Here is a 26,815-nt window from a genome sequence, read left to right on the forward strand (position 1 = left end):
AAGAACCTCTAAGTCTCAGGCGTTCTGGATGCTCAGAGATACCTTTCCATAAAACATAAGTTTCAGATGATCAATAACATGACTTCAAGATATCAATCAGGAATCTTGTGAGAGAAATCACACCAACCATTTAAATACTTATACTGCAGTGCGTTTAGGTTTCTCAACGGTACATGCAAAGGGCTTAGCACACAACATGCTAGGTAAGCCCATGCTAGGGATCTAATAAATTACAGCAATAAAAATGATAACAAATAGTAATTCTCACTATTATTTGAATACTTCTTTTTTCTTAGAACTTCAAGGGTGTGTCTGTTGTATGCTTTCTATCTGGGGCTCTTTAGAAAGCCATATTCTATACTGAGGCAGCTGTGGCCTTGCTTATTACACACTGCCATCTTTCCTAACACTTCATCTACTTTTTCCTTCCTGCAGTCAGGGACCACCACTTGTTCTTAGGCTGGCTTGACCTAATGAGGCTAATCGGTTCCTGCCCTTGTTAGAACATCCTTTACTTACTTATCAACTCCACCCTTGTGTATTATTGAATATCAAGCACTAGATATGCCAAATCACAGAGATCTCAACAATAATTAGGCAGCAGAAGATGATTTTTCCAAAAAAAATTAGTCTCAGCTCTAGAATTCCCCTTCTTTTGTAGGTAGGTTCAGGTCAATAGATAAAGACCTTAATGTTCCTTTAATGTGGAGATGAGCAAACCGGCTGCTTTTAAGTTTGGCAAACTCTATCTGGCTATTTTTCAAGCATTATATGGCTGGCAACTTCTCAGATGTATTCTGCCAAACACTTTTTCCCCTTAACCTCCAAGTGTGTATGTATTTCAAAGGGAATTTAAACCATAAATTTCTGATTTATTCTTAACTGATCAAAGTCGTGGCATTGGTCTTGATCAACACTTATAGGTTCTAAATTCTGTTTCTTTGACCCAGGAAACCTACAGAGGCTGGCAACAACCACCTCCTAGCAAAGAAAGAAAACCAGCTGTCTGGGCCTGGGATACAGCTAGCTCACATCTGTCTTTCAGATTATATATATATATTTTTTTTTTTTTTAATTTATTAAGATTTTATTTATCCTTTTGAGAGAGAGAGAGAGAGAGAAAGCAAGAGCAGGGGTAGGGGGAGAGGGTGAGGAGAAGCAGACTCCCTACTGAGCAGAGAGCCTGACGTGGGGCTCGATCCCAGGACCCTGGGATCATGACCTGACCTGAAGGCAAATGCTTAACTGACTGAGACACTGAGGTGCCCCATTTTCAGACAATATTTAAAGTAACTTTTCCCCCTTTGAATTCTAAAGGAAGGGTCAAGAAAAAGATAAAAATGTTCCCAAATCTCTCTTTTGATATCAACATGAAATGGAAGAAGTCCCAGACACTCTCAATGAGAGAGGTCTGGGGGCAGCAGTGTGGTTGGAAGAGGGTGGATGCCAGAGTCTAGTCCCACAGCTTAGTTGGCATGGCACTTTACATAAGACTGAGAAAACACACACTGTCCGTATCAAGGAAAAGGCAGGACAATAGGGAAGGGAGAATGGCGGGGGCTGTTGCGGGGAGTGAATATGGTAGTAATGGGGATTCTTGGTACTCCCTCCAAGCCACTCTTTGGGACTGTGTCTGACCTGACAACACCAAAACTGGGATCTAGTATTTTGGGGGCTCCAATTTCTAGAAGCAGAAAGAACCACTAAAATCCTGGTTAGGCAAGAGTGACAATAAAAGGCAAATCTTTACTAAAAGTGTACGGACAAAGCATGCCAAATTCAGCCTGGTTAAATGCCCAGGTTATTTTGCTGTGATCCATTTTTTTCCCTGGCAACATTTTATACTATTGGCTCTCCTCCCAAAGATGACAGAGCATCATGTGAGTATGCACGGAGGATGGTCACTCTGTAAATATTCCAGGGAAGGCTTGTCTCCTAGAAAGGCAGGTTAAAAAATTCCATGGATTTATTTTGGCTGCTTGTGATATAGAACAGGATGAAGTGGTCTTACCTCAAAAAGATGGGAGATAGCTTTGGACTGTCCCAAGTATCAGTAACCGTGCAGACATTTGTCAGTTTACAAACCAGCTTTAAAGTCGTGTTTCAAAGATGTACCTCCCCTTCTAGTCCCAGAATAGATCCATAAAGAACAAAGTTTTAATTTATAAAAGGAAAATGTTTAAGATGTCTGCTTATCAACAACCACTGAATGTTATTACATTAGTTATAACTTCCAAAGACAAGTTTGTTTTGTTGTTGTTTTTTTTTAATAAAACCAAGTATGGTGGACAGACTCTAAGATGGCCCCATGATTCTTAGTTCTAGATTCTTGGTGTGCGTATTCTTGTGTAATCTCTTCTTCTTGTGTATGTGTAAGACCTAGAACTTGCTTCTGACCCAACAGAATATAGCAAAAGTGATAGGCTATGACTTCAACTGTTATGTTGTGTTATGTAAGACTCTATCTGGCTGGCAGATTGGCCCACATGGCAAGGGGATAAAGCAGCCTCCAGGGCAGCTTCTGGCTGACAGACACCAACATGCCAGAGGCATCAGTCTTACAATTGGAAGGAAATGAATTCTCCCCAAAACCTGAGGGAGCTTAGAAGCAGATTCTTTCCCAGTTAAACCTCTAAATGAGAATGTAGCCCAGCAGATACCCAGATGACAGCCTTCTGAGACCCTGAGCAGGGTACCCTGTTAAGTTGTGTCCAGAATCCCAACTCACGGAATCTCTGAGGTAATAAATGTGTTTCATTTTAAGCTGCTAAGTTGGTAGTAATTTGTTGTTCAGCAATCGATAACTAACACATCAAGTGTCCATCACACATTTCTACTTCTCAGAGGTTTCATATTAAAACAATGAAAAAGCAAGCTGAGCTCTGTAGTTAGCTGACGTTATAAATGGCACAACGAGCCACAACTCCACTACTGCCAAGTTACCACCAGAGTAAAATGAGATGAACATTTTGTCAGGGATAGGCCTTTCCTCACCTCTCAGCACAGTTAGGGAAAAAAACCCATAGTGAATGTTAATGTGTCCCTCAGGCATTTGAACACTGTGTCAGGGAAATGTTTTTTGGAACAAAGAGAACCCAATACATGGAAGCTTTCCTTACCCTAAATTTACTAGTAGAATTTCCTTAAGACCCCCGATCCAAATAGAAGAAAAAATTAGGAAAGCCAATATATATTTATATTTGCATCATCATTTGACTGTGAATTGCAATTTTCAAAAATCTTATTATACCCACAAAGAAATCCATATTTCTTACTCTGACATTCAAGGCCTGTAGACTCTGGCACAACCTGCATCTTTGACCTCCCTACCACCCTTCCTGTTCAGTATGTCTGCCCTACACAGGCCTTGCTCCTATTCCTTAAGCACACAAAGTTATGCCTGCTTCCAAGGTTTCTATCTGGAACATGCACCAGAATTTTCATGGATATGTCCTCAGACTTCAGGCTCAATTGTCCCCTCCCTCAGCAAGACCTTCCCCAGTTATCCTGAAGGCCCTCTTCCCACCCAGTCACTCATTTCTATGTTAACTACTTTTATTTCCTTCAAGATTCTAATACTATCTGAAATGACTTGTTTATGGGTTTACATAAGTGATAATTCTATGTCTCTCACTAGAATATGATTGCTACATAGCAGATGCTCAATAACTACTTACTGAATACATAAATAGAGATACAATTATCATAAAAGACCACTAATACTTGATTTATTTTTCTTCATTGCTCCTTGCACACTCTCTCACAGGCCTGAAATCCCATAGTGGTTTTGCCACTAACTAAGCTGGCATTTTGCATACACCCGCACACACACACCACTATACAAAGTATCTTCAGGCAAACAGAAGCTGGAGAAGTCAGAGTTTTGCCCTATACAAATCAACTGGGCGGGGAGATGTAGCACCCATAAATTGGTCAAAATCTAACTATAAGGCATTCTCCACACAACTATCTGGGCCAAACTATATACAGAGTTACTTAGGGAGTGCAAAGGGGAGTGATTTGATAATCCTTGAGATGGGTGAGTCTGAGGGAGAGAAGGCTGGGCATTCAGAACGAGGTGAAAGGACTGAGGGGAAAGCACTAAACTCCTGGAGATGATGTAGCCATCTCCCAGAAGAAACTATATCTCTAATCCAGAGCTTGCCTGGGCTTTGGGATCACTTTAAAACAAACAAACAAAATGCTAGCCTCTACCTAACTGAAGATAATCGATATTGGCCTCAACTCCAAGTAAATCAGAATCTCTGGGGACTAGGTGGGTTTGGGATGAGTATTCTTCCAAAGGTCCCCCTGAGTCAATGTGCATGCAGGGTTGAGAGTCCCTGTCAGCCTGAAACGCCATTACTGGGCTCAACTGATGAGAAGCGCTCCAGGATGACGAGCAGAGGCAGCAACAGGTAACAGGTAAGGTTCTGGAGTCGAATAGCCCATGTTTAAACAGAGGCCCTGCACATGACTGGGTACTCTTGGGCACGTGACTTAACCTCTGTGAGCCTTGTGTATATATCTGTTGCCTAGGGAAAAGAATTGTAGTTAACTCCTAAGGTCAGTGGAGAACTAAATAGAGATAAGGCTTATAAAGCATCAGACACTATGCTTGGCACATGGTCAGAAATCAAAAATTTTCATTGTCCTTATTATCTACATCCAAGAGTGTCTATTTTTCATTAAGGTACTGGGAAGTCCAATGTGTCCTTCTGAAGTCTTTGCTTCTGTCAGCTTTAACAAATTCTCTTAATTCTGACCAAAGCCTGGACTTAGCACAGTTACAAATTCAAACACATTTAAGCAGGACCACAAAGAAATAAGACAAGGCTGAGATAAGTCCACCTGGGAGCAAATGAGCATCTTAACGGAGAGTGAAATCATGAGCGATGGGGCTAGCTGGCTCCTCTGATGAAGGTGGCCTGGAGCTCCCAGTGTCAGAATAGCCCTTTCTGAAAAAAAAAAAAAAAAAAAAAAAAAAAAAAAAAAAAAATTACAGGACGTTTAAGTGAAACATGGCAAAGATTTTCCACATTACTTGGATCAACAGTGCTGTCCTTCCCCTCATTAGTGTGGACACAGCCCTAGAACCCAGATTGTACCATGAGTCACTCCCTATCTACCTCACCCTACTTCCCATCACTTTACTCCAAAGTGCCCTAACATGTGGCGGGCCTAATAGTTTTCAGACAAGTCATTTAAACATTTTCCTCAACTTCTCAAAACTAGCAATGTGCCAAGAATGAAACCATTTAGATCATTTCTACTTCTCAGCGAGGAAGTTTATTCATTTAAGTGTTCAGAATTCACAGCATAATTCGTTTCACATTTCTGTATTATGTTTAAGATGCCTACCCTGTGGCCACATAGGGCACCAATTTGGAAATCTTGAGCATAGAGACCTTAAATCCTAGAAGGGAAAAGCTTTAGGAGCAGTGGGTTTTAGAAACGAAGCCGTAAAGGGGCTGCATGAGGGGGAAACTGACAAGAAACGTAAGAGCTCAAAGAGACATTGGGTCAAAAGTTTCAAAGGCTCTGGAAAGTCAAATAAAATAGGAATACAGAGGTGTCCTTTTAGCAAAGCAACACTCTGTGGTGTTCAGCAATTTTAACCTCAGTTATTGTAGTTTCAAGGTCTAAAATATACATTTGGGTTTTCTTCTGTAGTTTAAAAAATGCACTTCTTGTATATTGCTAAATGCTTAGAAAATGAAGGTTGGAAGCAGACCTTCTGATCCTTTGATGGTGGTCAACGCTGGGGTAACATTCAGGGTGACTTTAAGTCTCTTTACTAGTCTCTTTAGTGGCATTTGAAGCTTGTATAATGAGCATTTATTATTTCTGTACTACTAAAAGATACATTTCTAGGCAAAATGTGTGTTTTACAAAAAGGCTCTGGACACTTTGGAAAGAAGAAGTGCATTTAGAAAATCCCAAAAATCTTCTGCTGAGTGAAGAAAGGGCTGTCACTGAGTACAAATTTTAAATATTTAGCGAGCTGGGAAAAACTTTCTGCCCTGGAAAGAGAAGATGAAAAAGACTCCTGGTCAGAAAAGCACAGCCCTTCTGGCTCCCCCGGGTGGCTGTGAGCGACTCAGCTCCCTTCCAAAGGCTCGTGGCCGCCAAGGTGACAGTAGACGCCCCACCACACGCGTTCATGGAGGGCAGACCTCCGAGAAGCCTTCTTCTCGCCAAAGATTTAAGTCTCTGTTTCACAAATTCAATCAGTGCTTTTCATGATTCCAAAGGACTCCGGTTCACCTTTTTTTTTTCCTCTTCGATCATTCAACTCGGAAACATTCCTTTTTGTGGATTTTCGTGAACTCCTGCCCAACACCAGGTGCAAATTGAAAAACTCCCACTGGCCAACTTCAGCATAAGGAAGACTACTGTTCTTTCAACAGAGCCCTCTTTCAGGCCAGGGGTTCAGATCTTCGCCCCTGGGCACACGAGTCAGGGGTTTCACTTTGATCCGCAAGCATCACTCATGAAAAACTCCCTCTCTGTGGTGGCTGCGTCTGCAGACCCCCCTGCCTAGATGCTCAGCTGCATCTGGCTGTGTGGACCTGGACATTCATCGGGGAGGAAAGCCGGAGGGATTCCTTGCCCATCTTAACCTTGAAATGTACAACCGTCCCTGGCTCAGACATGTAATTTTCCAGCCACCATGGTGTATGTGCAGTTGACATTATCATTTGGCAAATAAATACTTTACAGCAAGTTACCCTCCTTGGCTTGCAGTTCAGAGACTAATGGGTGGTCTTTCCCACTTGGGGCACTCCACAGACGGATCACAGCTGTGCCACCAACATGCAAGGTAGGACATGGGTGCCTTCAGAAACCAGCCGGTTAAAACAGGAATTCAATTCTGGTTTCAACTCAGCTCTGCATAGTACTTGCGGTATGAGCAATCACCCAATTAAATTTTATTTTACGAGCCTTTACTGAGCATCTACTTTGTAATTTCAGCTGCCATAATTAATCCAAACACCTATTATTGAATTGAATTGCCACCTCCAGATCTTGTGGAGGGATTGGAAGAGCAGGATTAGTTCTTTATATTTGCCTCCAGCCTCTGTATAAATATTTTATCCTCTGCTAATTGAGGGTGGGGTACACATGGCTAATAATAAATCCTACTATTAGAGTTTTCCTGATCTGAATTCATTAGATTTGCACTGTGGATGTGGCAAATAAACATGACATCCAAATTCCCCATTTGAAGTACAGGAATGGGGAGCTTGGAGTAAGGTTTTCTGGTGTTACAGGCAGGCTGTGTCTACCTGTTTTACAGCTTGAAGCCACAGTTCAGATTACATCTTGGAAGAAAGACACCAAAATACCAGATTATAAACATTACAGAAAGCTCCTGATCTTACCCTGAAAACTAGCTCTATCAGTGAGTGTCCTGCTGGATACAGATGGCTCATTTGTATTGAATTAGACTATTCACAATGGCATGGACAAGGTTTCAGGGAATAGACCAGAACAAGGCAGTGCTCCATGGCAGTAGCAACTAAGAACTTCTGCTACCACTGGAAGCCCAAATACACAAGAAGGAGAGGATACCAGAAGTAGGAGAAGGCAGCTAGAGAGGCAGCATTGCCTAAAAGGGACTACAGCTTTTGGCAGAAAGACAAAGACAAACCATAGCAACCAGAAGTAGGGAGGCAGGGGATTAATAACTCAACTCCCTCCTTCTCTTCCTCCTTCCTGATCCCCTGTTGGTGTTTCCTATTAGCCAAGGCTAACAGGGAGCTGGAAGGTTAAGGGGGTATGGGGTGCATATGGGTCAGCTTCCTGGGGCACATAGAAGAAAGGAGAAGGGTAGAGAGGGGGTGGGGTGAGGGGGCACGCAACACTATCGAGAACACCCCCTGGTTTTAAGTGCAATGAGTACCTGAAGAAGGGCACAGTAAATGCATTCTTTCCTGGAAGCTTAAAGCCAATGTGTAATTAAGGAGTTGATGCCTGAGCCGGCTCTAGTATGGGTAGAAGTCAATCTAGATGGAAGGGGAAGGCACTGTGGGCTTAGAGGGACTGTGGGGAAAGGAATTTCAAAGGTGTGTGGCCTAAGTCTAGGGCAAGATGGGAGCGCCAGAAGGTGAGGGGGCCAGATTATAGAATGCCATGCTGGGTAGAGGCAGTGGGATTTTTTTTTTTTTTTCCAGAGACAGCGAATGCACATGTGCACACATGAAAACAAGGGCGAGTGGGCAGGATGGGTGGGCCTGGGGCGGCGGGCAGAGGGAGAGAGAATCCCAAGGAGACTCCACACTGAGCACTGAGCCTACATGGGGCTCCATCCCACAACCCTGAGGTCATGACCTGAGCCAAAATCAAGAGTCAGAGGCTCAACTGACTGAGCTACCCAGGCCTCTGGACGTGGGATTTTTTTATGGACTTTCAGCAGTGAAGTGTTATCATCAGACCCATAGTTCAGAAAGGCTGTCAGCTACGCAGGCATGGGATCAATGACACTGCTGAGCTTCAAACTCTTTTCTGGAAACAAGCAGAGCAAAGAGGTTAGATAATCAAAATAAATAAAAGAATTTCTTCTGACTATGACAGCCCCAGAGAACTTGGTGCAGGTAACAGCTGAGGAGTCAGTAACCCAAACAATCATTGGGCTTAATTATCTTCCCAAAAGATAACCTTCCTCTAAGTTCGATGTATCATCCTTCCACAGAATCTATGGACATTCTTTGTATCTAGAACAACACTAAATATATCGCACAGAAGGGCTGGGTCCTTTTGTATCATAGGAAGCTCATAAAGAGCCTTCCTTGGCACCTAAAGTCCCCTCTGGCTGACTTTTTTTGCTGCTCTCCTACACGACTGCAAATGGCTGCCCCATTACTTCGTGTTGAAATACGCATACATCATAACCTGTGCAGTTCAGTTAGTTGTTACTTTTGATTAAGTAGACCGGAACCCCCTTGAACACACCATGCCAAATCCTGCTGTGTGTCCCTCACTACCACCCCCAGTGCTAAATACGCTCCAAACGTAAGTAGGTATTTGGTTTTTCAAAAGCATATGCTCATTTCTTATGCAGGAAACAACTCGTGCTTTGAAAGGAGGGGTTCCCTACAACTCACCAAGGTGTCTCTCCCTAAAACAATCTATGCCTTCAGGTATCCATAATCTCTGAGCACCAAACATTTATTTAATCAGAACAACTATTTTTAACATCTATAATATACCAGCCTAGAGAGTCAATGAAAAACAATAATTTTGAACATAAAAATAAGGAAATGTGTGTTAATGTGTGAGTGAATTTAAAAAATGACCTATTGTGTTACCTTTCCCAAATAATATTTAAAATTTTGCAGACCTTCAAAGCCTATTCAAAGACTGAATATTGTAGAAGTTTTAAACACCATGGCAGGGCTAGCAGGGAAGGTATTTTTGGTTAGGGAAGCATTTTAGCATTTGCCATATTATACCTCTCACAGCACAAAGGGCTGCTGGAGCTCTGGATTTAGGAGAACCAACTCCCACTCTTAAAACCTTGCTGAACTGTCACCTTTTCCATGGAGGCCTTTCAGAGGACTCCCTGCGCAGTCCCTGGGAGTCACTCCAAATTCCACATCCTTGCAGCTAGTACTGCTTAAAACGGGGTTCTCAGTCATGCTCTTCAGGGTAACCTGTGCATCTTGGTAAGGCTGCATCCCATCAGTACCATCCCTGGTTCAAATCATGCTAGTTCACATACATCTATCACCTCCATTAGACTGTGAACTTCTTAAACATGGGAGCCATAGATGAATATCCTTGTTTCACAAAGCTGGTGCAAGTCCCGGAAAATAGTAGATTCTTGTTAAATGTGATCCTTTTCCCACAACTGTAAGAGGTCCCTATGTATCACCATATTCAGATGCCTTATCTTGCTCCCAGCCAACATATTCTAAACATCAATTTCCACATAACAAAGTGCCACAGAAACACGGTGTTACCTCCAAAGAATTCTACTGGTCAAGCAGTCACAGAGGGTATCCAGATTCAAGCTGAAGACCCCATCTGTCATTGAAGGAATGTTAAAGAATTTGTAGCCATCTTTAACCTACCTCAATAGCACTAGCTAGGCCTGTTAAAAGAAGAGGGGCCGTAATTCTTTAATCATATTGTCTGGCTTGGGAAATAAGAGTTCAAAAGAGACAGGAAAATGTATAAAACAGAACAGAAAAATCCAAATCTTCTAGAGCCTGTGGCCCTCTATAGCTTACTGCCTAACTCAGCTACATTTAAATCCCATTGTATTCTCTAATAGTTTTCTCTCCCAGAAGGAAACTGGACATTTCAATGGTGGTGAATGCAGTAATTGGTACTCTTTATCAGCGGTGGGGCAGCATCAGAGATTAAAGCTGCAAAAGTATTAGAAAGTCTTGGGGATGGGTCTAGGGTACTGAGCCCAGAAATCCTCCTCTCGGGATTCTTTTAGCTTGACTTGTGAGGGTTCACAACTTGGAATGACTCTCGACTAGAAATATTTGCAAACTGGCAGCTCTAATCCATCCATATACCTAAATCAGACATCTGGTGATCCATTTCCCACAACTGAGAAGTAAAACCTCACCCACCTTATTCCATGCCTGGACAAAGTGCATGACCTGACAAACAGACATGGGATCAACCAAGGTGGTGGGCTATTAGGTAGTCAAAGTGAAGAAATTTACTTGGTCAACACAGAAACTAAAATAAGTCATCCTTGTAAAGTTAGGTTAAAGTGGCATTTGAGCTAAAAGCCCTTTTGTTGAGCTTGAAAATTCTTGACCAAGGGGTGGGAGGCATAAAGTGCTTTATGAGTCATGAGAAGGTCAAAGATCACCTTTCAACTTGTACAGCTAGCCCTAGCTACTACCATGGCTTGCTTGCTCACCCTCTTGCCCCCTCCTCTTCACCAGCTTCGTCATCTCTGTCCAAGACACAGTCTATCTGTAATGAATTTGGATCCAGTTCAAGGAATACACAGGAGGACTTCAACTCCCAGAGCAGCCTGCTCTGTAGGAGGGACAGAGAAAAGAAAACACCCTGGGGCGGCTCTGTATATCCAAAAGATTAAAAATAATTAAACAATAAGATATTCAACTTGGATTATTTCAGGACAGTGATTAATGGCTCTTCTCTTTCTAACGGTGCCCTCCCCTAAGCAAATCCTTCCTAACCTCGTTTCAGAGAAAATGTTGGTTAACACTCTATTGGTTTCATTCCACGTACTCTTAAGTAAATCAAGGTTTATTATGGCCCTGACATTCATACCGATCAACTGCCTCCCTCTCTCCTCTCCTGGCATAATTTGAGGGTCAAAGAAAGGAGACATTTTCAAAGGCAGCAGTGCTTAACTAAGAATTACCTAACTTGCCAAGTCAATAAAGGGTAGGTCAACCAGTATGCTGCTGCTGGAAGGAGAGGTCAGAGCCTCGGTGTCTCCTTGCCCAGCGCCGTGCCCACCACAAAATAGCCACTCAATAAATGTTTGTTGTACAAATACACTATAGAAACAAATGTTATCCTTTTTTGAAGTAGGAAAGCCAATCTTTTTCACAGGGTCGCAGATTGAGGTAAAGCAGAGGTGATGTTACATGGCTGCTCACGTAGAATTTCTCAGATACCCTAATGGGCTCATGTGTCCATTCAACAAGCATTCTGAACACCCACTATGTGCCAGACTCTGAATTCCATTTCCTAGTGTATTAAAATTGGTTATGCTCTAGCAGAGGTGGCAACAAATTGTAAATACATATCCCACCAGACGGTAGGTAGCAGTTCCACTGCACTCAGTGCACAGAACATCGAGGCACTCAGGAATTATTAGTTGAATAAATAATAATATAGAAAAACAACAGCCACAGATTATGTTAAGCATGACAACTCCAAAGCTCATGTCCTTGAATCTTAATGTAGCCATCTCTTGGCGGCCCAGTGTATTTTGAAGAAATGGTGGATATTCTTAAGTCATTTAATTTGAACTGTAAGAATAGAACAAAAGCATAGATTTTTAGCCCTTTTGTTTCTCTTTACCTTTCTGTGGTCCCGCAGAGAGCCATGTGCACTGGCAAAGTCAGAAGGTTCACTGGCAAGATGATGAAACCGTACAGGGATCGTGGAGATCATTGAAATGTGGCAAGCCCATTTTCCCAATTTCACGATAAATTTAATTTGAAATAAAACCTTGACCTCTGACTAAATGATAAGATTAACGTTAAACTTAGCAACTCTTAACACATTTTCAACTACTTCCCCAATAGACTCTGTCAGCTTCCAATGTGGACTTCCTAACAAAAGGCAACAGTTTTGATTCTGTATCTCCAATAGGTGACATGCAAACAACAACAGTTCATTCTTAATCAACTCCACTTGGTCACATCTTCCTTTACTCACCCAAGCCAGAAGTTTCCATGTGGACAACACTGACTCCCTTTTCTGATAGGAAGGAATGGAGAAAGTCCTTACAGGGATGGGTTCAAGGAGACTGAATGGTCACACTGTATGTTAGTTGAAAACAACAACAACAACAAATCCTTCCATCCTGCAGCACTGCTGTCAAAAAGCAACTAAACGCAGCCTCTCTCTAAGTTGGACCTGAGCCCCTGAGCATCCCATACAAAATATAACTCCCTGATTCTGACTGAAGTCCCTGTCCCTGCATAAGCAAGGAACTGATCCCACCACCCAGAGAATGTTCCGAGGAGCCACAGAAAGATTGACTCCATCAGTTTGGCAAAGACTCCCAAGGCACTGTCCTCCTAACAAGCACAGAAGTACTGGGCTGAGTGCTTTTTGATAATATTATCAATACTTTCTTTCATTAATACCACAAATCAGATTTCTTAAAGGATGAAGCTTCTAATAAAACAATCTTGATATGTCTACCCAAGTGCCTACCTCATTGGCTATCAGCATGCTCACCTAATTTTTGGAATTCAGGAGGTGGGTCAATAAGGGAAAGCTGGCAGCTTCAGTAACAAGCCACTCTAAACTGTAGTAGTTCAGCACCACAACCATTTATTTCCTGCTCATGTCAGTCTGTGAGGGTTGGATGGTTCTCCTAGATAGTTCACCTCCATGGAACGACTCAAAGATCTTGTCTCCTCGTAGCTTGTACCACTGTCATCCATAGGAAATGGACTCATTAAACATATCAAACGAGGAAAAAAAGAGCAAAGAAAACTGTCTAGAGAAATTTATATCTAGGCTTGGAAGGAACATATGTCATCTTTTGCCCCATGCCATTGGCCAGTATGCAGCACTGTCTCCAACTTAACTTCAAGTGAGAATAGGGAATTTAGACTGCCAGTGTGCCTGGTAAGAGGAGAGGGATTAGTAAGCACCAAACTTGTGTTTGCAATGAGGTTTATGTTTTATGACACTGATAGAATGAGAGGAATAGAACCATCCTAACAGTTTAAAAGCACTGAAGAAAAGATCATTCTATGAATGCTCCCTCTGCTGTAACAGCAAAAAGCAGAGAAGCTTAGTGCTGGGAGCATGTGCTCAGAAGTCATGTTGCTTCTGTCCACATCATGGCTCTGTCACGTATCAGTTATGTGATGGTGGGTAAATTGGTCAATTTCTTTGTGTATCAGAGTAATCTGCAAAATGGAGTTAATAGTATTTACCTCAAAAAGGGTTACTGTAAGGATTAAATAAGATGAAATATTTGAAGCACTTGTCATCGACTTTGGAGGCTGAAAGAAAGGGTAGCAACAGACCCATGGAAATATGAAGAACCCAACCTCTGAGATGGCATGAAATGAGAGGTGCTAGTGGACACACATGGCAGGAGGAAGGGGCAGGGGGCGGGATTAGGAAAGTGTCCTCAATTTAGACCAGGAATTCCCTGGATTTCCAAAGATACAAGCCAGCCAGACATCAGATTAACCAAGCACCTTGTTAAAGATGAAACTGTTTTCTGCAGGAGCTAGTAGAAATGCACCCTTAAATGGATACAGAGATGTCTCATGGATGGCAACACAGGGGGAAAATGAATCTCCAAATAAGGACTGGAGCAACTGAGGGAACCAGAGTCCCTTTCACCTTCCCTTATCATTGCTTCTCTCCTCATGTTTATTTCATTCTTTTTCCACACTGCAACCGACTTTCTTTCTTTGTCATGATGGAAAATAGCCACTACCAATGTTTACATCTCTTTTACAAAGGCAGATAACCAAACAAAACTGGCATCTTACACCCAATTCCAAATCCCTAGGATCTGACTGGTCCAGTATTGTCAGGTGCCACCCTTGGTCCATTCAACTTCGGCTAGGCAAGTGGGTTCATAGTATGGGAACATGGCTTATGTAGTAATCCTGTGGATCAGGATGGGGAAATGATGGTTCCTAAAAGAAGGGTAAGTTCTGGGTAGACTCTTTCCTTCAGACTTCCAACATATTTTTAAGTATTGCCATTTCCACTGGGGATCACCTTAGTTTTTCATGGGCTTATAGTATCCTTTCTCTCCTATCAGGTTATACTATGATATGTATGTGTACCCCCCAAATTCAAATGTTAAAACCTAACCCCCAAGGTGATGGTATTAGGAGGTGGGGTCTTTGGAAGGTCATAAGATCGACACCCACGTTCTCACCAATGGAATGAGCACCCTTACAGAGACATCTCTAGGGTACTCCCTGGTCCCTTCCATCATGTGAGGACACAATGAAAAGTCAGCAATCTGAAACCCAGAAGAGGGCTCTCACCTGACTGTACTGGCACCCTAGTCTAGGATTTTCACCCTCCAAAACTGTAAGACATAAATTTCTATTGTTAACAAGCTACCCAGTCTATGGTATTTTGCTATAGTAGCCTGAACACACTAAGACAGATTGTAAGTTATGAAAGTTAAGAACCATGTGTACAATCTTTTTTTTATTCTGAAGTGCTACCACAGTGATCTATAATAGGCATTTAAAAATATGTAATGAATGAAAGAATAAATGATTAGTCTGGGGAAGGGACAAATCTTGCCAATTTAGTGGCTTTAAAAGGTCAGTGTCACACCCTTAAAGGACTGATTTACTTAAAGAAAGCGGATGAGTCATAAAGAAATGGTACAAAAGTCAAGCTGATACTTTTTAACTTTTTTTAACTCTTTTTTTAGCTCCCTTTTTTTTTTTAAACTCTCCTGGTTTAAATGACTGGTTAGAGGCTTTAAAAATTAACCTTGGCACTGACTACTTATTACTGTTGTGTGCCAGTCCTTGGATGTAGCAGCTTCACCGAATACTCTGACCCTTATCCTTCTTGTCATCACATTCCTAAAACTGAATCTTCATGTAAACAGTAAAAAGTATTTTTCATCCTAATGTCACTATCACAGATGCACGTGGTAATTATACTTATTTAGTGCATTTGTTACCATAGCACTCAATTCCGAACTCTTTGTCTTTGTTGCTCATTCATTCATTTGCTATCTGTTGAGGGCCTCCCATGAACAAAGCCCTGGGTATACAACAATGAGAAAGACCCAGGACCTCCCTCGCAGAGCTACAATGAAGGTGAGAAGTCATCAGCAGGCAGGTACTTAGGAAACTACTAGTCCACCTTTTTCGTATTTGTGGGTCTGCAGACAACCATCACAAATAAAGAAACTTTAAAATATTTTCTGTTCCATAGCATGTAAGCAAAAAGAATCACTTGAAAGGTTACAAATAGGTCAAAGTAAAAATGTGCACCTAATTTGATGAATGAAATTGTATGCATTCTCTATAGTAACCACAGTCTCTAGTCTCAAGTGGAAGACTGACCACTGTTAAAGTGAAGACCCACTTGTTTTTCTTCCTTTCTAATCTTTTCTTCCATTAATTCTCATTGGCCTGGAGTTCAATTCCCAAAGGGTTTAGTTGTGAGAGAGGGCTCCCTGTGGGCCTGGGGAGTATGGCAGTGAGACATAAATGCAGTCTTGAGAGGTCAGCAAAAGAGGGATATGCATTTAATTTCACTTCCCTCCGTCATGACAGTGAACCACCTCAATGCCTCAGGTGGCCACAAGGTGAGAAATTTTACAGTCCTACTTGAGGAGTAGAGTAGTTGGCCCTTTCCTTTGGCTATTTAGCACTTATTCCCATAGCATTACCCAGTGAGAAGGAAAAGTCAATTGCCAATTCCCTCATCCCCTCATCATTGACAAGATGTCTCTTTGGAAACTCAATGGTGCAAATAGTTTCATGTGAAAGACAGAGGTCGCCATCACCCTTTTTCCTACAAATCTACCTGCATACTCCATTCCCCCATCACCACCTTCCAATGTAACTGTGGAAGACACAACCAACAAACCAACCAGCCAACAAACAACAGAACACTTTAAACGCAAATGGGACACAGACTCGTGATGTTAGCCAGCCTGAGAGGGATGCAAGCTTCTTGTTGGAGTTCCAGACCCCCTTGCACATGTAAGTACACAGTTTGGTTTTGTGGTAACTTCTGGATCTCAGGAGGCTGCAGAATTAGCAGTCCTTGTGTGAGAATGTGGTTCCATTATTTATTCAGAGTAAATAGCCACATAAAAGCCCACAGGAGTTGTCAAAGCCCGCGTTCGACCAGGCCGGCGGGCAGAACTGTTCTTTCTTATGTCTTCTTCAGGGGCCCTTTCTAAAGAAAGCATCACCACATATTTAAAACATGATGGGCTTGGTCTGACTTCATTTTGGGTGGTGCAGAACTTTGTTTTTTTCCAACTTGGGAAAACAAGTACTGGCATTGAGGTTAACCTTGGGAGACTCACTACCTACTCTCCTCCCACATTTATAGATTGTTCCATTCTTACTTGGTTTCTTCTTCCAAAGAAATGTGGATTCATTGTTCTACCATTACTCTATTCAGCTTTTGCCAGTTAAGCGGTAACAAATTTCAACCCTTTCTGAGATGGCGGTTTTCTTCCTTATTTCTAGGGCCATATATATTACAATGCCGAGGTTGGCCATTATCCACTTACAGCTGGGACTTGTCTGACCTAGACTTAGGTGCCAAATATATGAAGAATAGAGTTTGACAGTAGCCAAGGGCCTTTGTACTATCTTTGTGCACTTTAAAACCTTAGTAAATTAAGTTGTAGGCCTATGAGAAATAATCCAAAAGTGACTTTTAGAAGGCCATTTATTAAGTTTAAAACAACTACATTAGATAAGAACACATGCTGTATTTTCTTCCCCCAGAATCCATGACAAGTAAAAAGGCTTCCATAGATGATAAGGTGAACTGTACCCTGTGGTTAGTAGACAGAAGTCCTTAGCATTTGGGAGAAAAGAATTCAGTTTGTGTTTAAATGCCATTTATAACTTGTTTCTTTCACAGTTGCAGCCTGTTGTTAAACGTTTAAAAGCTGCTCCAGGATTTTATGATGTCTGAATTCTTAAAACAAAAACATGTTCACCTTTTTCAGAATTATTTAAATAATAACTTTAAAAAATAAAAGGGCAAAAAATTAAGTACAAGGGATTTAATATAACCCATGTAAGGAAGTGTCAAGGTCATTTAAGAGCTAGGACCCCTGAGCCAGAGATGTCAGATGAGTCACTCTCCTCATCTCTGAGACTCCTGGCCCCATGTGCACCTGGACCCATTCTATATTCCATCTGGATATGAGCTGGGCAGTACTGGGGACTTCAGCTTCAGAGAGTGAGGACTGAGTTTTGCCTTCTCTATTTCAAGTCAAAGGACTATAGGGGCCTCCTCTGGCACAAAATAAAGGTGTCCTTACAGGCATGATGCAACCCAACGCCAGGAGGCATTTGCTGTTCAGCATTGCCCTTATCTCTTCTGAGTAAGTGAGGATATCATCGTGCCCCAGCTCACAGTATAAGCCCCTGAGCTCTCTCTGTATCAGGTCCACACACATACACTCAGAATGACTCTGACATGAAACAGGCCTGAGTTCCAATTCCAACTCCACCACTTAAACCAGCTCTACGGCCTTGTTTCTGAGCCCCCGGCCCCTTCTCTATAGAATGAGGATAATAATAACTAACCCATGGCATGACTCTGAGATTTGATGAGAGGCTACATGCAAGGCAATTCCTACAGTTCCTGCAACAATCATTGGCAGTTATTATAATAAGTGATATGGATGAGGCAAAGTAAATGTTTGCTCTGAAGGAGAAATCACTGAAGTCACAGACTCTTTCATTTTGACATAAAACACCTATTTATATTGATGTTGTGAAAAGCAGAGTTTAGAATTCTCTTCTTTGAGTCATTCCTGAACTTAGAATCAAATTCAAATGTCTATGCAGAGTTGGAATATAGCAGCTTCATGTTCAAAGCAGAAGTCCTCAATAATTAAGGCAACTTAAAAATCCAATAGTTCTCTCCTGGGAGAGCTCTTCTCAGTTCTTTCTCTGAAAGGGTTCTTGAATCTGTTCCTTCTCCTTCTGCACTGCTTTTGTAGAGTTGTAATGGCTTCATCCTGATCTCCCTAACTCTAAAGGTCTACCTCCAGGGCAACAGAGATAGAAAATACTATATGAACTCAAAAACATAGTCATTTGGAAATTTGCATTGCAAAAATTTCCATTGCTGTGATTTTTTTGGTCAACATATTGACTGTAGTTGATATTTCAAGTAACTATAAAAGAGGAAATTAGATTTTTGTGTTTATCAAAAAGCAGAAGGCTGGGTTATGAGAGGTATAGGTGTTGCTCCTTAGCAAGGCACACAGAGTCTGCACAATCCACCCCAATGTGTCTTTTCGGGCTCACCTATTATCACTTCCTCTATGAAGGCTACCTCAGTCTCGCTGAATTACAAATTATGTGGCCTAAGCTCCCAAACACCCTGTTCTTTCAAACTTACGTCTTTGCATAGTTGGCTGCAACCATCTCTGGAATGACCTAAAGGCTCCCTTTCAATTTACAAACCCTCTTTTCAAAGGTCACCTCACAAAAGGAATAGATCTGTAGTCCAAAGAGTCTGGGTTTGAATCCTGGCTCTGCTGTGTCCTGGTTCCATGACCATGAGCAATGAATAATCTTCAGTTTTCTCATCTGTAGGCAGCTCAAAGAGCTCCATTACACTAGGATTAAAAAATCTAGGCACTTACCTATCCCTGACTCTCACTAGCTTGACCACCCTGTCCCTCCTCCAGCCAGTTTAAAGGCAAATTCAGTTCTGGTTTCATGTTTGTTTTATTTTATTTTATTTTATTTTATTTTTCAAATAGATCCCATCACCCCAAGTATTTTTAGGAACTGCTAAGGAAGACTATTGAACACGGACTCTAAATCCAGACCAAGCTAATGCATGCAGTGCATGTGGAGATTGGAATTTTGTTCTCATTGTTAATGCCACAGTCATCTCAGTCACCTAAAGGTAACTGACTTTCCTTGCCGGGTGGAGCAGATTGGCTGCCAGTTAGGAAGAAAATCTACCACCATCCCCGTCACCATTTTGATCCTCCTTGCTCAAGCCTTTGGGCACCATCACTACCATGTTTTAAAAGTTCTTTTTGGAGCAAGAGAAGAAGTTCCCATCAAACATGTTTTGGTCAGTCAAGGATTTCCCAAAATGAAGCAACGATACTGACTGGATTCCAAAGTTTGGTAGCTCTTCTTCCCCAGATACTGATGGATTGGAAATACAGGGCACACTTTATCCAGAAGTCTCCAAACCTTAAACCTTGAACAAATCTTTAATTGGATCAACTCAATAGGCTACCTCTACCCCTTTAGGACTTTTCTCCCAAAGGTTTTCCCACTGTTCCCACCTAAGAGTTCAAGTCCTTCTTAAGCCTCGGGACCCTCTTACGCAAATCAGTATATTCAAATGAATACTGGGAATGTTACAGAGATAGTATTTTATGTCCTGTCAAAGAAGCTTCAGTCACCATTCAGGGAGAATCTATGTGATTGTAAAATAGGGGTAAGAATATTTACCTAAAAGGATCCCAGAAAATGATAAATTATATTAGATGAGAAAATTTCTTTTTTTTTTCTTAGCCTCATGGTTTTCTTTAATTTGTTCCATTTTCAGGATCAGCTTTTCCTCCACCATTTTGCTGAAGTTGTTGTTCTCCTCCAAAGCCTTCTGAAGGACTTATCGCTCATGTTCCCTCTTCTCTGCCAATTGTTTCAGCACCTGGGCTTCCTGAGACTTACTTCTTTCCTCTGCAGCCTCCAGTTTTTTCTGGGTCTCCTCCAGAGACAGGTCCTTCTTCTCTGGAGAAGCTAAAGTTCGTGGGAATTCTAAGATGGGAGATGGTGGCTTCAGGATCAGCAAATAAGCCTGGCCAGAGGCACATTTGTTGATTTGCTTCACTTCCATATCATCATAAGTATAGATGTTGATGTTGCAAGGTTTGGGTTAAAAGCAAGAGCAGATCAGGGACAGCATGGCAGCTCCTTCATTTTTTTCCTTGTAGGCCATTGCTGTTTTAGCCATTGTAAGGATGTACAGATGCTGAGCGGTGGTGAAGGCAAAGGGTCCAGCTACATCAGTGGAGAGAGCCTAGATAATTTCAAATGCCTGGTGCACTCCCAGGTACATAGTTCATTCTTAGGCAGATGTAAGCAACCAGTGCTCTAAACACCACATTAAAAGAGCTGCTTCTCTGGGCTCCTACAAAGGTTAGTGTTTAGCTCTGACTACACTGTGTGAAAATTGTACTGCTCCCTGTTGCACTGGGACCATTTCTTCTTATCTCTATACCCTTACCACTCTACATCACCCTTGGCTTAGCACAGCACCTGGTATATCACAACCCCTAGGAATCCTTAAATGAGTGAGTTAAGAGGAAAATAGACTTGAAACAAGTAGATTCCAATTTTCCTTGCAACATAGATTTCAGCACATCTTCTGAAGCCTCTGTGTTCTTTTCCAACTCTAGGTGAAGGTGTTTAATTATTTTTTTTAGTCTCCAACACCAAGCCCCAGTATCCTATACATGGTTGACATTCAATGAACGTTTGTTGACAGTGATAACTGAGTTAACATTACCTAAGAACTGTTCAAACCATGACAAAATTCTAGGTATTATCATTAACCCAAATTCCTGAACACCTATCCCTCAAACAAACAAACAAACAAAATATCTGTACCCTTATTGCTGACCCCTGTGAGTGGCTGCTCATGGTCTGGCTTATAGGTGAATTTACTCTCTCACCCCTATTATCCTGAAGGCACTGTGTTGCCCTGAGTCTAAAAGAGGCCTCAGTTCCTAATTTACCACCACTGTAAGAGTGATTCCAACATGGAAATCAGAGAGCCACATGAAAACTAAGGAGGCACCAAACTAGCAATTCCCATGCTTAGGTCTACAGTATCACCTGGGAATGTATTTCAAAAATAGACTCACTCTCCTGTCCCCTTCCCCGACCCCTATCCCAGGTGTTTTATTCAGTAGTACATGGACCTAGGAAGATGCCATTTCCCAAAAACTCCACAGGCAATTCTGATACAGCCTTTTGGTTCTAGGGAGTGGGATCACCTTTGGAAATACAGTTGGGTCATCCATCAGGGCTCAGTTAAGGCTTTTCTAAACCCAATGGTCCATTGTGTTACAAAGGAATGTAGAACCATGGAAATGGGAAGGACACACAGGGAGTGGTACGACAATATCCTCAGCCAACAGGATCTGTCAGGTAGAGAGATACATTTGGCAGAGATACATGGGTACAATGGCATGGAATGTGAGAGCATAAACCAAATGCTGATTTCAGGAAGCTAGGGAGGAATTCGGGATAGGATATGAATATTCAATAATAATAATAATAATAATAAAACTCCACAAACAGAATTCTTAAGGAGCAAGGAAGGAAGGAAACCTAAGGAAGCCTAAGGAAGCCATGCAGCAATTCAGGAAAGGCTGTAGAGAGGTTTAGCTCTGGGGACTTCCAGTGCACAAGACAGGAAAGATTTCATAGGCACAGCAGTAAGATTGGCTCAAGGCTAGGTTCCTTTCTTGTTGCAAAAGGTAAAGTTGTGAATGCCACCTAGGGCCGGTGTTAGCCTTCTAGGATGTCTTACTCTGAGAGCTCTAGAATAATCCAACTGAATTTGAAGAATAGTAAAATCAGAGAATGTGACTCAAGGAAATGATTTCTTTAAGTGGAAAATATTTGACAGTATTTCACTAAACATTTTCTAGGTTTTTAAGTGGAGAAAAAGATACCCAAATCATATTGTTCCCAAGCCTCTGCTTCCACACAGAGAGGTCTGGGGATGACTCCCTAAAGGCACAAGTTGAGCCAGATGGGGGTGTTCTCTGAATGGAACAAGAATCAAGAAGCCAGGCATAGGCAAAAGCAGTCCCCTGACACCACGGAGTTATCTTAGCGACTGGCACATATCAGCTCCAGGATGGTAGGGTGAGACTCACAACTTAGAAATATTCTTAGAGATAAGAGTTCTATGTGTGAAAATGAAAGCCCGTTTTGAACTCTGTGTCAGGTACATTACACTTGCTGTTGATATTCCTTGGGCCTCTGCTGGGCCATAGGACCTCTCAATACCTCTCTGGCCCCTCTTTGGCCTTCACTAGGGCATGTAGGAATCCTGGGTCCCTGTGTGTCCTGCCTAGGCCACAGGGAATCAGGAGTCCCCAGAATAGGTCTATGAGCCTAGACTCCATAGATGCTTTCAGTCCAAAAATGCTGTAGATGTGGCATTGAGACAAATGTGGAGCCACCCATGGTCATCATCAGAGAAACAGGCCACTGACCCTGTCTGATACTCTCTGGTTTGCCTTTACCAAACTAGATGCTTCAATAGCTGTCTTGTAGTGGACAATGGGATTGCCTCCCCTTTCTTTCCTTCTAATAGAAACCCAATTTTTTTTTTAGGAATCCATGTATTTAGAAAAAGCTGATCTCACTCCCAGCCCCAGAAGTGGACCTGATTGGTATTAGGAAAATTTCAGAAGTGGTTATGGGACCAAATTCTAGCCAAAGAAACATGAGGGGGAAATCTGAGCACTTCTGGGGAAACTTTTCAATCTTCCAAGAGTGAGCGACAGGAAGAAAGTGTTTCCCCCTTCCTCTGTAGATTGCCATGCCTGGATATAGTGCCCAGAACTGCTGAGGCCACCTCACTGCCTGCAAGATGAGGAAGCCAGCATTAAAGTTGAAAGGGAAGAGCGATGGTGAGAACAGTTCTTTTAAGACACTGTGGAGCAATTGTGTCAACAGACTCTGAAGTCTACTCTTCCTTGGACTTCCAATTATGTGAAATAATACACTTCTTCTTTGTTTAGAGCAATCTGAATCAAGGTTTCTTTTCCTCATACCTGACAGCATTTTAATTGGTGTAAGTCCCAGGAAAATAATAAAGAATCTGAACACATCTTTTCCATTCTTTTCCCAAATCTTCAAAGAATGAAACAGTGGTTTCCACTTGCTATTCCAGTCTCTCAGGGACTCCCGCATCAAATCCCTCCCCCCTTCCTGAAGTGGCATTTCCTCCTCTTTGTAGCCTCCAGTATTTGTACCATGTTTAAAACTTCTGTTTAAATGATCTGAGTCCAAAAGGAAGAAGTTGTCTGATGCAATGTGATTTAGGAAAGGGAAGAAGATGAAAGTAAAGATTAGGGATGAAAATTATGTGCACTGTATTAAATGCTCACAATGTCTCACATGCAAGGATGGTCATGGCACATATACCTACAGTGCAAGTCCAAGTCACCTTTCAAAGTCAATGACCCTAGGACCCTTTCTATAAAGTTGTGCTGTCCTATACAGTAGCCAACAGCAATTAGTCACTTTTCTTGGCCAATAGCTATATACATTTAAATTTTTAATTAAAATCAAATTTAATGAAAATTTATTTTTCAGTTATACTAGCCACATTTCAATTCTCCATAGCCACATGCGGTTATCATATTTGACAGAACTGATATAGAACAGTTTTGTCACTGCAGAAAGTTCTATTGCACAGACCCATTACAAAAAGTACCTCTTTATCCAAAATAATATGATAACCAGCAAACTAATCATAGGCTTAGAAAGCATGAAAGATGGACCACACAAAGACAAAGATAAAGTTTTGGTTGAGTTCTGGCTCTGTTTGCTTACCTAACCTCTATGAACCTTAGCTTCTACATAGTCAATGTGGAGATAATATTTACACCTTGCTAGTGTTATGAGGACTAAAGCTGATGTATAGCGAACACCTAGGTAGAGACTTACCACACAGATGATCAATGACAATACTATCCCTGGTTTCTTTCCTTGGGGATCAATCATACAAAAGTTTGTTTTGTCCATACAACCTTCTACACTCTTGATTCAAAGTGTGGTTCATAGATCAGTCCTAGCAGCAAGACCTTGAAACTGAATCAGAACTTACATTTTAATAAGATCCCTAGGTGATCTGTATGCACATTAAAGGTTGGAAGCATTAATCCATACAGCATAGGCCAAAATTCAAAACAAGTATATTATGTGAGTATAAAATAAAAATTTCAATAGTGGACTATGAAACCCTAACCATAACTTTGAGGCCTCAATTTGACAAGCCTATGACAGCCCAGTGGCTGAGGCTAGCAATGACGGGAACTTAGGTCAAGAAGTAACCCCCAGGACAGAGAGAAAGCGCTTGTACCATTCAAGCAAGATAATGCCACAAAAAGCAGAATCGGCCAGCTCCCTGTGTGGGTGATCTGGTAGTACCCATGAATTCTCTAGGGAGGCATACTACTGCTGCATTACAAATTACTCCCCAGAAATAGTGATTTAAAACAGTAATTCTTTATTATCTTTCCCATTTCCGTGGGTCAGAAATTCAGACAAGTCACTGGATCTGGAGCCTCAGCTGGAAGGCTTGCAGGCTGGAGGTTGGGATCATCTGAAGGCTCCTTCAACCATGGTCTGGCAGTGATGCTGGCTATCAAGTGGGGGCCTAGTTAGTACTGTCAGCTGGAACACCCACACACAGCTTCTCCATGTAGGCTGTACTTCTCAGAAAGTGGTGGCTAGGCTTCAAGGACAATCAGAGAGAGTGAGAACACCAAATAGAACCCCTATTATATATTGTGTCCTAGCTTTGGAAGTCATCCAGCACCATGGCTGTCACATTCTATTGGGCACAGTAGTTACAAAGGTCTGCCCAGGATGAGAAGGAGGAAACATATACCAATGTACATCAAGGTCATACCTTGACATAATAATATAGGTATGTCAGAGTTACATTGTAAGAACATATTGTGGGAAGAGATGGCTATCTAATTGAGGCCATCTTATTATGGCCATCTTTGAGAAACCCAATCTGCCACATGAATATTCTTTTTGGTTCAAGTTATTCCAGATCTCAAATCACCACGCCCACCACCATCATCATAAACAAGTTCTTATTTAGTGTCTTCCATGTGGAGGGCACCATATTCTGATTCATATTTATTTTATAGAAAAAGTTACAGGATATTCATTTCCCGTTGGTGTATCTTGTTCTTGGGAATTCTTTCATTTTTTTTCCCAGGAAAAATAGTTTCAAAGCTAGTTTCACTTTCCATTCTGTCTTGTTCTTCTGCATTATTTCATTATAGTCAAACTCTTTGAGTGTGACATCAAAGAGGTTAGAAAGTAAAGTGAGAGTAAGTGGGATAGGTAGAGATAATGGCTCATTCATTGGCACTAAGTTCCCAAATAGGTTTTTGGTTGGTCTACAGCTTAAGAGTTATTGAGCCTTACTGCTAATGGCAAATAAAATAATTAGAGCAAAATGTGCTCATGCATTAAAATTTAGATTTTCTTTTCTTTCTTTATTCCCTTTTTTTAAGCTATCTAACTACCTTGTATTTTCAGACTAAAACTTTTCTCTGTGCATTTTCATCTTTATAATAAAACTTTCTTGGCAAGACTGATCTCAATCTGGTGGTTCTTATATTAGAGTAGAATCAAGAAAGAAGGAGGAAGGGATATAGTTTTCTAAATATGACAGAATAAAAAATACTAGTGTTTGTTTCTCATTAAAAAAAAAAAAAATCAGAGGCAAAAACTACAATTGGATCTGGCCTATAGCCATTCATCCTAAATAATGGAGGAAGAGAAACATAAGGCAACTGGATATAGACCTGGCACAGACTTTCAGGTTTCTAATTTTACATAATCTTCTGTGTTCCCTTTCATTAGAAAGTCACATTCTAACTTCCTATAGTTAGATGCTCTGCCCCTGTGATTGTCCTTTCTCCCACCCACCTAACTGCTGTTAACATCCCAGGGTTCCCATTACTGCCTTCTAGAAATTTCACACACACACACACACACACACACACACACACACTCATTCACCCCACATGTACACATTCACTCACATACATGAACTTTCACAGAGTCACAGTCATTCACATGCACATAGTCACGCACAAAGTTATGCACATGGACATATGTGCACGTGTGCACACACACAAGCTTAAAACAACCCAGCTCCTGACTTTGACCACCAATTTAAGTACTCGGCCATCTCTTCCTTGAACATCCCAGCTCCACCCATAAGCAGAAGGAAAACCTTCCACTTTTTGGGATCTACCTGGTAATCGCAATATTCACTTTCAAGACTCACTTCCAAAGCTCACCTTCAACTACTCACTGCTGACAGCACGTGATTCCGGCCCATTCTTTTCCGCTAAACAAGACTATCAAAAGCAACTAGAAGTCAGTGAAAATTGCACAGGGTTAATTTGAATCTGTTCTAATTTATTCTTAATTTCTTAAAATTCTACATTAAGTGTTAGATTGAATTGTGTTCCCCAAAAAGATAGGTTAAAGTCCTAGCTCTTAGTACTTGTGAATGTGACCACATTTGAAAACAGGGTTTTTGCAGATGCAGCCAAGTGAAAATGAGATCTTTAGGCTGGCACCTAATCCTCTTAAGAGGAAAAGTT

The sequence above is a fragment of the Enhydra lutris genome, unplaced genomic scaffold, assembly GCF_002288905.1.
Source record: "Enhydra lutris kenyoni isolate GAN:26980312 unplaced genomic scaffold, ASM228890v2 scaffoldscaffold40, whole genome shotgun sequence".
NCBI lineage: Eukaryota > Metazoa > Chordata > Mammalia > Carnivora > Mustelidae > Enhydra > Enhydra lutris.